At 52.9% G+C, this 13,979-nt stretch overlaps 1 protein-coding gene across 3 annotated transcripts in view; it reads left to right on the top strand.

Annotated features, from left to right (window-relative positions):
* The window catches only part of DLGAP4 (DLG associated protein 4), a 192,487-nt gene that overhangs the window by 50,762 nt on the left and 127,746 nt on the right, over positions 1-13,979 (top strand). For 2 of the 3 annotated variants that reach the window (XM_059406940.1, XM_059406938.1), the window contains exon 2: positions 4,827-5,042. The exons of the other annotated variant lie outside the window; for it this stretch is intronic. The gene's annotated coding sequence lies outside the window, so the exon portion shown is untranslated. The remainder of the gene's footprint in view (positions 1-4,826; positions 5,043-13,979) is intronic. 3 annotated transcript variants of the gene reach the window in all.

Raw genomic sequence — 13,979 nt, forward strand, 5'->3', positions numbered from 1 at the left:
GGTTACCCTGAGCAGGGAAACCATGCAGGCAAAGGCAGAGAGCAGGAAATGAGCAAGTAAGGTCTATGTGCTCTGAGGGCCTCAGGCCAGCAGCAGTCAGCTGGAGAGCAGGAGGGTCAACACCTTTCCTCTGCCTTGTCGGAAACTCCAGCCTCGCTGCTCCCAGCTGGCACAGCCTCCAGGGCCTGGGAGGACTCCGCAGGAATCTGGGAACTGTGTCACTTCGGACAAGTGACCTCCCTTCTCTGGGCCTCATTTAGCTCATCTGGAACCTGGAGTCAGTAACACCTGACTGGTTTGCTGAGAGGAGAAAACCAGACATGGGGGGTGTGGAAAGCCCCAGTGCCTGTGTGACTCTATAAATGCTATTTTTTAGCTGCCCTTTTTTTTTTTTTTTAATTTCAATTCCACTCCACAAATATTTATTGAGCTAAAAAGTCCTGTGCAAATCTGTTTGGTAAACTAAATTTTTATACAACAAATACCATTTTACCTGGGCCTGGGGTAGCAAAGTTGGGGAGGCTTTTCATTATTTGAAGCACCCTAGGGTGAATTCTTCTGAAAAGTCCCCATCGGTTTGTTTTTTTGAGTCAGTGAGGATTTGGGCTTCTCAAGCCTGCAGAGTGAGGCTTTCATTTGTTTCCCCGTGTGTTTTGAAAAGATCCTCCTGGCTGCAGCCCAGAAGATGAATTAAGGGAGGCAGCAGGCTGCCCAGAGAGGAGGCTGGTGCAGTGATCTCAACAAGATGTTGTGGTGGCCAGGATGGGCTAGTGACTTGGGATAGAGAAAAGGGAGCTGAGAGATGTTTAGGAGGTTCCTAAGAAAGAGGACATGGTCTAGGGTTTTACAAAAAAGAGGGTGAGCGAGAAGGAGGAGGGAGTATGGGAGCCTCTTGGCTTCTTGGCTACCAAAGAGGGTGAGCTGGTTCCAGGTGCCCAGTTAGCCAATGCTGGAAGAGAGCAGGGTCTCCAGGGAAGGTCCCACACAGGGCCATGGGCACATACACTGAGGTGTAGGCAGCAGGCTGAGCCGCTAGTTAGGAATTTGGCTGTGCAGACCCGGAGCTCTGAGGGACAGGCTGGGTTGGAGACAGAAATGCCTGTGGACCGGGAACCCCAGAGCTTGCGACACTTAGTCAATAAATATTTATTCAGCCTTGAAAATATTTGTTGAGTGAAATCTTCACTGAGCCCCTCCACACCAGGTGCTGGGCCAGGCACAGGGATTCTGGCAATAAACTGAATCCACAAAACTCTCTGCCTTGTGGGGCCGGCATTTTAGTGGGAGGGGCAGGCGGTCATCAGATAGATTCCCCGTTCACATCCCCTGTTGTGTGGTGACGCGTAGAAGAAGGACAGCAGAGCGGGCAGGCTGGGCGCGGGGTGTGGTGGGGGGAGCTCTTGGCGGAGGGAAGGTCACAATAGCCACCCACAAGGACGTCGCATTCACTGAGTCATGGAAGCCCCACAGCAGCTTTCTGAGGAAGCTGCTGTCATTATCCCATTGCAGAAAGGAGTGACTGAGTCACGGAGAAGCTGAGAAGCTTGCCCAAGTTCACTCAGGGCTGTAACTGGCAGACCCTAGATGTTTACCTCAAGCCCATGTTCTTCGGTGAAGAGTCTTAACCACTCTGCCGGACTGCCTCTCGTCAACAAGGTCAGGTCTCAGCAAAGTCCTAAAGGAAGAGAGGGGGTCGGGTTTGCAGACATCTGGGCGACCAACATTCCAACTGCTAGAAGAGCAGGTATGAGGGCTCGGGGGCAAGAATAGGCCTGGCGTATTTGGGAAATTGCACAGAGGCAAGGGGAGTGAGCAAAGAGGAAAGAGGAGATTGGTGGTGGTGGAGGGGGTTATCTGTGGCATCTGTAGGGTCGTTAGCTTTTACTTGAGGTAAAGTAAGGCTGTGGAGGGCTTAGGTTTGAGCAGAGGAGCGGAGGGCCTGACTTGTGACTTGTGTTTTTAGATAATAGAGGACAGGTCTAATCCTGGCAGGAGCTGGTGGTGGCTCTGTCCATGGTGCTGGTAGCAACGCAGGTGTTGCATCAGGAGGCGTTGTGAGGGCTGGGATGTGGACGGTGGAGGAGAGAGAGGTGTTAGGAGAGGCTCAGGCCAGAGCAGGTTCCTTCGACCAAAACAGGTGTGGGAGGAGACACTTCACAAAGTGCTTTCCATGTCCATTATCCCTTCATCCCAGCCTATGTGCACCCATTACCGCTGGCCACTCTCTGAAAGAGGCGTGGAGACTTCTGGAAGTTACGTGACTTTCTCAAGATCATTCAGCCAGAGTGTGCTGGAGCCAGGACTGGAAGCCAGGTGTCCATCACAGGATCTGAAATTTCCATTCACTCATTTACTCAGCAAACATTTCTGGAGCAGTTCCTGCAGGCCAGGCACTGTACAGTTGACATTGATGACCAGTGATGATGGCCCTGGGCCCCATGGAGCGCCCAGTATGATGGAGGAGGCAGTGTCATCCAGCGATCACGGAAGTGATTTTCTTCTCTTGGTATAAGTGGCAAGAGGGAGAAGCCCAAGATGCCCTGGGAGCCAGTAACCAGGGAGCCAATATAGTTGGGAGATCAGGGAAGGCTTCCTGGAGGAGGTGAATGTGAAGTGCAACATGAAGACTCTGGAATAGAGGGTCTGCGGGGGATGTGGGGGCCTTCTAGGAAGATACTCTTTGGTTTCCCAGGCTGCAGCGGAAGAGTGCTGAGGGGACTGCACATTGCCTGAGGATGGCTGCCACTTTGGAAGTTGCAGAATATTTGTTAGTGTTGGATTGTTGTAACAGCTTTATTGAGATCGAATTTATATACCATGCAAGTCACCCAATTAGAGTGTACCATTTGATAGTTTTTAGCATATTCAGAGATGTGCAGCCATCAGCACAGTCCATTTTAGAACATTCTCATTATTCCAAAAAGAAACCATGAACCACCTAGCCATCACCCCGCCCCAAGCCCCCCACTGATAATCACTAATCTACTCTCCGTCCCCACAGAATTGCCTGTTCCAGACATTTTGTGTAAGTGCAATCATACCCTCTGTGGCCTTTTGTGACTGCCTCCTTTCACTTAACATAATGTTGCAGAGGTTCATCCCTGTTGGAAGTCTCAATCTTTAATACCACCAGAGCTGCAGAGACCTGAGAGGCTGTCCTGTGTGCTTCTCCCACCTGTTGTAAAGTGGGGACTCTGAGCAGGGAGGGGGCCAATGTGCTCTGGTCCTGCAGTAAGAAAGTGGGGGAAAACCCCCAGATCAGGGTCCCCGCCCTCCTGCCCTGCTCAGGACACCTTCCTCTGTTATCACTGCTTCTCCCTCCGCTTTGGTTCTGGCTGACCTTGGCTACAAGTGACAACATGGTCGAGAACGCACCCTCCCAAGCACTAGCTTTCCAGGCACTGGCAATTTTCACACCCCATGGTGTATCTTGAAATCTTGTACGCGTTTGTAAGAATTTGTGTCCACTGATTCAGGACTGTTTGAGAATTTGATATTTTCTTTTTCTGCTACTTAAACATTTTTTTTGTCCAGACAGTTATGCCTGGTTTTCCTGGTTGGTGATTTTTTCACTGGAGGAAGCAGGGCTACCTGGGGTTAAGTGCTGGGTCTTGGCATTGGATGCCCTGCCTCTTCCTCAGTGTGTGCCTGTGGGTAATTGCTGAATCTGCTTGAGCCTCAGTTTCCTCCCTTGAAAAGCAGGGATAACACGGTGAGGAGCAGTGAGGAGCACAGGTTATGGGCTTGGCACAGAGTGGATGCAGCTATAGGGAAGTTAAGAAGGCTTTCCATGTGCTTGGGGTAACCAGAAGAGGAAGGTGACCCTTCCTCACCATCAGCTGGCCCTTTCTCTGTGTTGCTACAGTGCCTCCCCTCTTAGGGCTGAGGTGGAAAGCTTGGGTTCAGATCCTAGCCCCACCTGGCTTCTCGCCCCCACGTCAGCTCCGTCTCCTCTGTGTCTGAGTCTCTCCACCTGTAGAATGAGAGGCTGAGAATCTTCCACGGAGGTCTCCAAGGTAGCCAAGAGGCTCCTGGGAGGGGGTTTGTGGATTGGAGGCGCCTCCTCCTTCTCCCAGAAGGGCCTCGCTCCTGCCGATTTAAAGTTCCAAGCAGGAGCAGTGGCACCTGTTTGGGAAAGGTGGGTGGAGAGGGACACCTGGCATCCCTCTGCCTCTTGCCCAAGATGCGTTATGTGGGAGGTGATGGGCAGCGATGCCATGAAAGGCCTCCTGCTGAGTGCAGGGAACGGGACAAAGCCTCTTCGGAGGGTCTTTCTCAGGCACATATGCCAGGCGACATGTTCTCCCTCCAGTGACCTTCTCACTCCTCATTAGCACCCCTCAGAAGAGGCACTCTTATTCCCATGGGACAGAGAGGAAACTGAGGCTCAGAAAGTGGCAGCTCCCTGTCCAGCGTCGCCCAGCGAGTTCAAACTGGGATTCAAACTCAAGCCTGTGTGACTCCAGCCCCTTTCCCCTCTCCCTGCCATCCAGGGAAAAGAAGGGAGAAGCAAGACAGTGGCAGGGAAGATTGGAGCCTTTGGAACCCTGGCTTCCTGGCTGCTGTGGGGATTCTGTGGGTGGTGGGAAAGGCATCGTAAATATGCATGACATGTAAATACGCCTCTGAAAAATAATGTGGGGGCCCACATGAGCCGGGATGCCAGAGTGCTCTGGAAAATGTAGTGTTTTACAAACACTTGGGTTTCTATGATGATCGCTCCATGGTGTCTCCCTCCCCAGCGTTTCCAGGGCCGGTCTGGGCATCTCAGGGTAGAGGGTTTATTCCAGACACCTCCTCATTGACATTCTCCCCCATTCCTACAGACGCTGGTGCCTCCCTCTCCGCCAGGTGCTGGGTGGCCAGAACTGGGTCTGTCCGGGCGCTGGAGGGCCCCTGTCCCCTGCCACTTCCCGCCAGTCTCTGATTGTGTGCCCGGAGGGATGTGCGTGCCAGCCTTTGGTCCAGTGCCTGCTCCCGAGGTGACGCCTGCTGGTTCCCGACTGGTTCCCATTATCCCTCTGCGCATAGCTCCCTCGTTGGTAAGTAATGGCGTCCGCAGCCTGGGCACACAGAATCGGGGTTGCTCCCTCGCCCGCCCACGCTCTGCACGCCTGGGAGATGCCCAGCCTTCCCCCCAGTGGCGCCCACGTGCTGGCAGAGGGACCTCGGTGAGAGCTTTTCTTGGTCTGGGCTCAATTCGTAGTTCAACTGCTTGTCGTGTTCAGTCCTCCCAACACCCCAGGAGGTGGGCACAGTGATGGCGCCTGTTTTCCGGGAGGGGAAGCTGTTGGCCTGAGGGTGCGCACAATTCCCACTCCGTCAGCCTCGGAGGGTAGCTCTCGCCACACCTGAGGGGCTTGGGCCGTGGGCGACATGGGCTCAGGAAGGCGAGGGGAGCAGTGAGCCATGCTGGGAGCCACAGAGGGGCTGAAGTGAGGCCATCAGAGTTCCTGAATCTTGGGGAGCCCCCTTCTCGCCCCTCTAACCTGTTCCACCCACACTCCTCCAGTCCCCGCTAATGGGATGGGGTGGTGCACCCCGCGTCTCTCCGACCGCCCGTCTGAGGGCGCTGCAGAGCACCCACACCTGGTCCCGTCGTCCTTGGCAACAGCACGCCCCCACCCGGTGGCAGCTACGATGCCTGACCCCCACTACCTTCCTGTACCTCACCCTCCTGCCGCCTCCGGAGGCTGCTCATGGATGAGGAAACGGAGGCTCCCAGCAGCTCAAGGGGCTTGACGGCAGTCACCCCTCGCCCTCAGCTGGTTTAGGATCTGCCTCCTTAGCTCTGGTGGTTTCATTCCCCAGTGGACAGCCAGCAGCGGGTACAGTGCCCCGCGCCAAATGGGTACACAGTGATAACTGTGGAAGAAAGGCAGAGGGAGAGGAGAGAGGGAGGGAGAGGCACTCTCCCCTCCCTGCACCCGGACACCAGCAGGCCCCCAGAGCCCACTGGCCTTTGGGCCAGCTGCTGGTCCCTGCTGCTCCCAGAGAGCTCGCAGGCAGCTTGGGTCAGCAGGATGGCCAGCCCCTCTGGTCTCAATTCTCTTATCTGCCAGCAGCTGCCCGGCCTCCCTGATGGGGTGGTTATGAGAAGGGAAAAGACTCGTAAATATGTATAATATGCAAATGCCATAGGATAATAAAAAGAAAACATGAAGTTTGCTGTATATAATGTATGTAGAAGGGCTTCTTCTGCAAGAACAAGGAGCTGCACACTCGTGTAGTGCCAGCCTCATTAATAACTTGGAAATGACTCTATTAATTAGCTGCCCCCTAACCCCACTCCCCCAGACTGGCCTCCGCCTGCTGTAACGACCACAGACACCTATTGCATTTGGCTGAGATGCTGTTGCAAGAAGTGATAAGGGTATCATGGTCTGAGAGCTGTGAGTGTCTGTGGGATGTCATTTGCCAGCACTCCTGGTCATGCCCTGGGCTCTGCGTGACCTCCCCAGAGACTGAATACAGAGCTTGAGCAACCTGAACCACGGCAAGCATTTCTTGAGCAATGACTGTGGACCTGGCCTGACCCTGAGTGCTTCGTTTTCTTCTGATCTCAGTTAGACTAGCAACGACCCGTGGGAGATCGAGGCATGGGAAGATTGAGGCACATGGACCTGGGGCACAGGGCTTGGGCACCGACATCCTGGTCCTTCCTGAAAATGACCGCCATTCAGTGCCCATGCCCATCTCTCCCCACCCACCCCGCCCCGAGCCGGGCATGGCCAGAGGCACAGGACCATGGCCGCTGACATAACAGCATGCTGGCAGCCCCTGGTGTGTGTGGCCCAGTGACGGAGAACGGGATTCCTTGGCACGAGTTGGGAGAGCAGCCGTCAGCATTGTGGGAAAGATGGAGGCTCGGGTGGGAGCGAGGGAGGTGTTACTTGCTGCTATTTTGCTAACAAACTGGTTATTTAAAGATTAGCCAAAGCCAAAGTCGGGAAACCGGATGGGGAGTCTCCACACCCGGGGCAGAGGCGGCGGGGGGGGGGGGGTCTGGGAGCCTGGTTGGGTCAGGACAGAGTAGCCACATGTTTTTTTTTTTTCCTTCACTTGCTTATTATTAGTAATAATAGCAACAGAGTCGGGAAAAGGATCACCTGTGTGAGGAGAGGCTAGAAGGATTGGGGGGGGGGGGCACGGTAGGCTATTCATTGACCCAGGTGGTGGTGGCACAATGCTTTATTTTATGATGATTTATTGCAGTCCACATTTTTAAGAAAGATTTATATTATTTAGAGAGAGCGTGAGCCGGGGGGCGGGCAGAGGGCAAGGGCGAGAGACTCTCAAGGAGACTCCCTGCTGAGCACCGAGCCCGATGCGGGGCTCTGTCTCACAACCCCGAGATCGTGACCCGAGCCGATATCCAAGGTCAGATGCTGGACCGGCTGAACCACCCAGGCGCCCCCGCGTTTGCTTTGTGCACTTTTCCCTCTGTGTTCTATTTCATTGTCAAAAAGCTAAAAAGCAGTTCTAACATAACAGTTCCTATTTATTGAGCAATTACTAAACATCAGGCTCTTTGCTAAGTATTTTACCTCATCTTATGGAATCCTCATAGATGTTGTTACTGTGGCCATTTTTCAGAAGAGGAAATCAAGGCTCAGAGAGGCGAAGTCACTGGTTATGGGTCAGAGAATGCTCCAGGGAAGCGGGGGGAGGTGGGGTGAGAAACTGGACAGACTGACTTGGCCATCACTACCCCATCTCGCTTCCTCTGACGAGGAAGTCTGCCCAAAAGGGCAGAAGGTTCCTGCACCTGTTCCTCCAGTGCATGTCAGCATCTCTTGCGTTGTTAAGGCTTGGAGGGCAGGCAGGGGTCCGTGGCCATGGGCAATAGATGTGTCTGGGAGACTGACCCTGAGCAGAACATTAGCCATTTGAAGGCTAGCAATGGGCCATTCCTAGGTGCAGGCCAGCGAAGGAGGCCAGGGCATACGCAGGAATCATCCAGGATAAAAAGAGGTCATCTAGGTGAAACAGGGTCAGCCCCAAACTCGGAACTAACTGCATGGGGACCAAACTGGCATTTCCAGAGGACCTACTCTGTGCTAAACACATTCATTATCTTTCTTAATCTTCAAAACCACCCTGCGAGATCAGTGGTATTGGCCCCATTTTACAAATAAGGTGACTAAGGCCTTGAGAGGGGAAATGACCGGCCCCAGCCCACACAGCCGGTGAGCGGGAGAGCTGCTCCATCACACTCTAGTGCCCTGTGTCCCACGCACGCAGCAAGCACTGCTTGGGGCTGGGGTCCTGGCTTGTCAGGCACCAGGCACAAAAACTGCAAAGATCCCATGACTGTGGGTCCCTGAACTGGTACTGGGGATATGACTGGGGAGAGGGCATCTCCAGACCCTGATGCAGGGGTGCTCACTCTTCACCAGCCGCAGAGGTGTTCCCGCCTTCCCAGGACATTTGTCGAGTGCCGGTCCCTGCTAGTCTCTGCCCTCACAGAGCACAGAGCCTTGGGAAGAGACAGATAGTACGTGATCACCCAAACAAGTAAGGCACACGGGAAGGGACTCCCATCAAGGCAGTGAAGGAAATTAGCAGGTGATGTTGCAAATACGGAGGGGGGGGGGGGGGGGGGGGGGGGGGGGTGCCTGACTGATGTGCTCCAGTCCCAGATGGCCTCTCTAAGGGTGTGGCCGCTCGGCCGGGGCCTGAAGTATGACAGGGATCCCGACATGCTAGAGAATGTTCACTGGGGACTGTTGACCGTCAGAGGACAGTTGGGAATAACCTATATGTCCATCACTAGGAGACTAGTTCGATTCATTTACTGAAGTCCTCCAATGGCGCCCACTGTCGCTGTTAGGAATAGGGCTGCGGCCCGAGATTCCCACTGTGGAAAGAACTTCCGATTGTTGTAGAGTTGGAAAAAAAAAAAAGAGAGAGGTTATAAAACAGCATGGGCAGCATGATATCATTTTTTAAGAGCTGCATGTGTTTCTGAAAACTGTTCACAGTGGGGGCATGGGAGATCTTTGCTGTCTTCTTTATACTTTTCTAGATCTCGAGTCCTTTCTGAGTGTTAGCACTTGGTGGGGAGGGACAGGGGATTTGGGCTTCCACAGTGCTGCCTGAGGCACCTCTCTTCTCCTGCTGCCTACCGCAGTAATATGGGGTGAGGCAGGGGCTGGGGCATCAGCAGATCTGGGCCGAACCTTCACTCTACCTTTTCTTGGCTGGGTGACCTTGGACAAGCCACTCTCTCGCTCTCTGAAGCAAAGTTGTCCCTTCTGTGAAACAGAGACAAGAACAGCATCAGAAGGTGGCTGTGGGGCTTTCATGAGTTAAAGCATGTAAAGGACTAGAACAAGGCGGGTGTCACATCACTGGGGGCAGCTGCTGTTGTCACTGTGACTGCGAAAGGTGACAGAGACTGCGTGCTTGTCACATCCTGCATGGGCTCTCAGTGCTGACTGATCCCTGAGGCTGGTCTCTTCCCTTGGTCACTACAAGTCAGCCTGAGCTGGGAGATAAGGCCCAGAGAGGTGGGGAGCTTAGCCAGGTGCACACAGCTGGCTGGACCCTCCCACCCCCAAGGTCCGGCTACCTCCTAACCAACTTGCTTACATACCTGTCAGTGAATATTTTTGCCAGAGATGCTGTTATGGGGCACCCCTAGCCCTGGATTTGCTTTTTCTGATAGCCACAAAACCTGCCTAGGAAGACAGTTGCTACCTTTCTAGACACTCAGAGAATCTTAAATCTCAGGGAGAGAAACTTCTAGTTGTGAAGTCAAACTCCTGGACTCACAGAATCTTAGTCACAAATAATCCAGCAAGAGCAAACAAGGGCCTTTTACAAGTAAGTTTGCTGAGCCTCTCCTGGTGATGGTCACAAATGAGAAACTACCCAATTATCTATCAGCTAGAGATGGTTAAATAAATCACCGTCCAGCCAGACGCTGGCAGTCTCAGTGACTGTAGAGACAATGCCGTAGATCTATACTTGTTGACATGGAAACAAGTCCGCGGTGCATTGTTAAGGAAAAAGGAGGTTACAGAATGGTGGATATTGTATAATCTCATTTTTGTTAGAAACAAATACGTATAAATACAGGTGCGCTCCTGCTCGGAGAAACCCGCAGAATGAAACCATCAAACTGTTCGTGGCAGGTTCCTCTGGATAGTGAGACATGAAGGAACCCCACTGGTATTTGTGCTCGCATCATTCTAGTACTTTGCAGATATAAGTGACAGGAAACCCAGCCCGAACTGATGTAAACAAAAATGGAATTTATTGGCTTGAAATGGTCCAATCCAGATGTAAGTCAGGCTCCTCAGAATCCAGGGGCTCAGCAGAGTTCAAGGGCTCCCCAGGGCTTGATTCTCCTCCCCATTTCTCACTCTGCTTCCTCTGGGTTATCCCTATGTTCTTATAGGGCTCTATCATATAGGCGATAAGGAGCCACCCTGAGGAATAGGCAAGACTCAGACACAAGGCCCAGGACCTAGTTTTCACACTGACTGGTCAGATTTGTGGATGTGCCCCTCCCCCGCCATCAGTTGCTCTGATTGGCAGCCGGGCCTGTGCACCCCTCTCCACCCCAGCTGGAGGTGAGTCAACACCACCAGTACTGTGTAGACTGTGGCCTCAAGAAGGTCCAATGGTGGGGTGCCTGGGTGGCTCAGTGAGTTAAAGCCTCTGCCTTTGGCTCAGGTCATGATCCCAGGATCCTGGGATCAAGCCCCTCCTTGGGCTCGCTGATCGGCAGGGAGCCTGCTTCCTCCTCTCTCTTTTCACCTGCTTCTCTGCCTACTTGTGATCTCTGCCTGTCAAATAAATAAATGAAATCTTAAAAAAAAAAAGTCCAAAAGTGGCCAGACACCACCCACTCCCCCTCCTGGACTTACGTAAATTGCCCAAGTTGCATGACTTTCATAATCAGAAGAAATGATACAACTGTTGAACCATCCTGAGCCCAGGTCTTACAGTCAGAAGCTCACAGGGGCAGCTCTAGTCTCTCTTGGAATCAGAACATTGGAGTCTGTGAGGTTCCATTTCAGCTCAGGAGACGTTGGCCCTCTGTGTCAAGAGCCTGTGCTGGCCCTGGTAGGAAGCCCTTGAGGGTCTTGCCATCATTGAGGGAGAAAGAGATGAGCCAGCGGATGATTTATCTGGAAGGTGGGTGTGCATGCAGAGGCTGAGGGAACACAAAAGCCAGCTCGAAGCAAGGAAGGTCTTCTGCGGGAGGTGGCAGTAAGCCGAGGAGCCAAGAAGAGTACAGGAGAAACACTTTTGGCAGAAGAAACAATGTGTCAGAGGCCCCAAGGCATGTGGTGGGGGAACCATCAGCAGAAGAGCAGTGGTGGGCCTAGAACACAGGGGCCTCAAATGCTACAGTAAGAGCTTGGACTTGACCCTGAAAGCAGCAGGGAGACATTGTGGGACGTTGTGGGAGGAAAGAAATGTCAGCAAGCTCAGCCTAGTTGGTATAAGAGCATAACCTTGGAGGAGTCAGGCCCATATCTACTGGTCTAAATTCTTTCCTACCTTGGGTCAGAATTCCTGTCCTGAGGTGTTCAGCCGCAGCTTGCATACCCCCAGAGATGGGGAACTCACTCTTGTTCCTTCTACCTCTGGTTAGGAAGCTCCTTTGCAGGATCCAATCCACAGTCCTGCCACTGAGGTCTCCCTCCCAAACGATGTGACAGAGGGCTGGCAGGGGCCTGCATTTTCAGGCCAGAGGATTCTAAGACCAGCGAGCTCTGAGGGTCTGCATACCCTGCTGGGAGCCCAAATGGAAAGAATCCTATCAACCTGACAGCAGAGGTGGTGTTTCCATCTTTGACTACACATCTGCTTCCATCAATTCTTCAAATTCCCTTTGCATTTTACAAATAAGAAGCCAAAAATCAGACAGGCCAAGCCACCTACAACACAAAGCAAGTTAGAGGCAGGCCTGGGATGAGGACTCTCTTACAGCCCTGACCCCCCCTGCATGGCCCTCCTCATCATTTCCTCCCATCCTGTCTGTAGGTGAGCCCTGCTCATTTCATCTACTGAGGCTTGGACAGCTTTATTCTGGAAGCTTCAGGCATCCCAGAACATCCCCTGATATCCTCCTAAATTTGGAGACAGTCAGCAAAATCATCATTAATCACACGTTGCTGATTATTGTGACAGCAGCATTTTTTGTTTTTGATACATCAAAGCTGTGACACGCACCAGCCGTGTTTCCTGGGTCATCTCCGATACTTCTTTGTGCCCCGCCACCCATGCATAGTCTTTCACTCTCACACCCCACAAACATGTATTAGTGCCTACCGTGTGTCAGGCGGTGTGCTGGACCCCACGCCACGAAGATGCATTACAGCAGCCCCTGCCCGGGGCAGATCAGCCAGGGGAAGGCATCTCCATCAATGAAGGCAGGGGAAGCAGACAAATGCACTTACCAGAAAGATATGTCTATTAATCAGTGATCTCCTGGGACAGAGAACTTCACTCTACCCCTCTCAGAGGAGTCTTAAGGGGTGAACAAGTGTTCTTCAGGGGAGACATCTGGGAAGGGTGAGCCAGGTTGGGGAATTGGGTGATGCAAAGATCTCATGTGCCTCCCGCTAAGCTCTTAAGCCCCAGGTGTCAGGGCAAGGGGAACTGGAGAGGTCACCTGAGCCAGAGTTGGGAAGGCCTCTACTATTAAGTGGGGAAGTTTGTATCAGATCCTTGCCTTGAAAAGGACGCAAAGTCAGGGTAGGTCTAGGTATTAAGAAGGTCTTGCCATTGGGCTGGTGACAGTTGGGGAGAACATTGGGCAGGGCAAGACCATAGGGATGGTGCAGAAAGGCATGTGGCAGGGAGATTTCACAGAGCTTGGGGACTTAGTGGGTGTTACGGCAGGGGAAAAGGGTGGCGTGGTCTTGGAGGGCTTGTGGACCAGCATCGAGGTGAACCCTGGCAACGGTTGGTTGAGTGTCAGTAAGCGAGTCCCCAAGGTGGCCAGCAGGTACCTCTTCAGCTTTCATGAGACTTAAAGCAGCAGCCCAGTGTCCCTGTGCCCTCACTGAATGACCAGCAGGTCTCTTCCCCTCCTGGAGCCTCAGTTTGTCCTCTGTAAAACGGGGGTGATGACAGTACCTCCCCAGGGATTGTGAGGAAGGTCAGAGGAGGGTGTGCGTAGGGGAGGAACTGCTAAGGGAGTGCTGGTGGCTGGGGGCTACTCTGATTACCATAGCGAGGGGTCCAAGAGTAAACAAAGAACCAGGTTGGTCACCTGCAGAGGGAGATCAGAGACCTGGAGCGGCCTTACTCCCTGCTTTTCTTTCTCTCAGGGAAGACTGAGTCTGGGTCTGACACTCACAGGAAAACCTCTAAGGAAGGAGATTCCAGCTTGGGCTAGGAAACCCTTTTGGATACAAAGAGCTCTCTGCAGATGGGCTAACGGGTGGTAATGAGCTTCCCATCCCTGGGAATATTCAAAAAGCTGCACTACAACTTGATGGAAGAGTCTGTAGAGTATTTGTGATTCAGCTAAGGATACGGAAGGTCCTTTCCAGCCCAAAGAATCTCTGATTTCATGTTTTTCCTTCTCTGATCCTGTTTCCTTATCTGTAATGTAGGAAAAACAGCAGCACCTATCTTAGAGTTGGTTGCAAAGTTGAAGTGAAATCATCCAAATAAAGTGCTTAACCCAGATTTGGCGCAGAGCAAGTGCTACTGTCCCTGCGGTGACTGTTATTACTGTTGTTGATGTTATGCTAAATTCTGGGGTGTATCACTGCCATCTGAGGGCCTGGGGGTTGCTGTCTGTCAGTCAGGTGTTCCTGCCTGCCTGCCTGGCCTTCAGGGCCTGCTCCAGGCTCTTCTCATTGCCACTCTCTCTGTCTCCAGCTCCTCCCCCACCCCAGGAGGTGGTAGGAATTCCAGACCCTTCTGGGCCCCTTTTAGCTCCTGCTTGAGTGAGAGTTGGCAGGTTGGGGCGGCGGGTGCCATCCGCCTCCCATATGCTTCCTGCT

Source organism: Mustela nigripes, chromosome 7 (assembly GCF_022355385.1).
Source record: "Mustela nigripes isolate SB6536 chromosome 7, MUSNIG.SB6536, whole genome shotgun sequence".
Lineage (NCBI taxonomy): Eukaryota > Metazoa > Chordata > Mammalia > Carnivora > Mustelidae > Mustela > Mustela nigripes.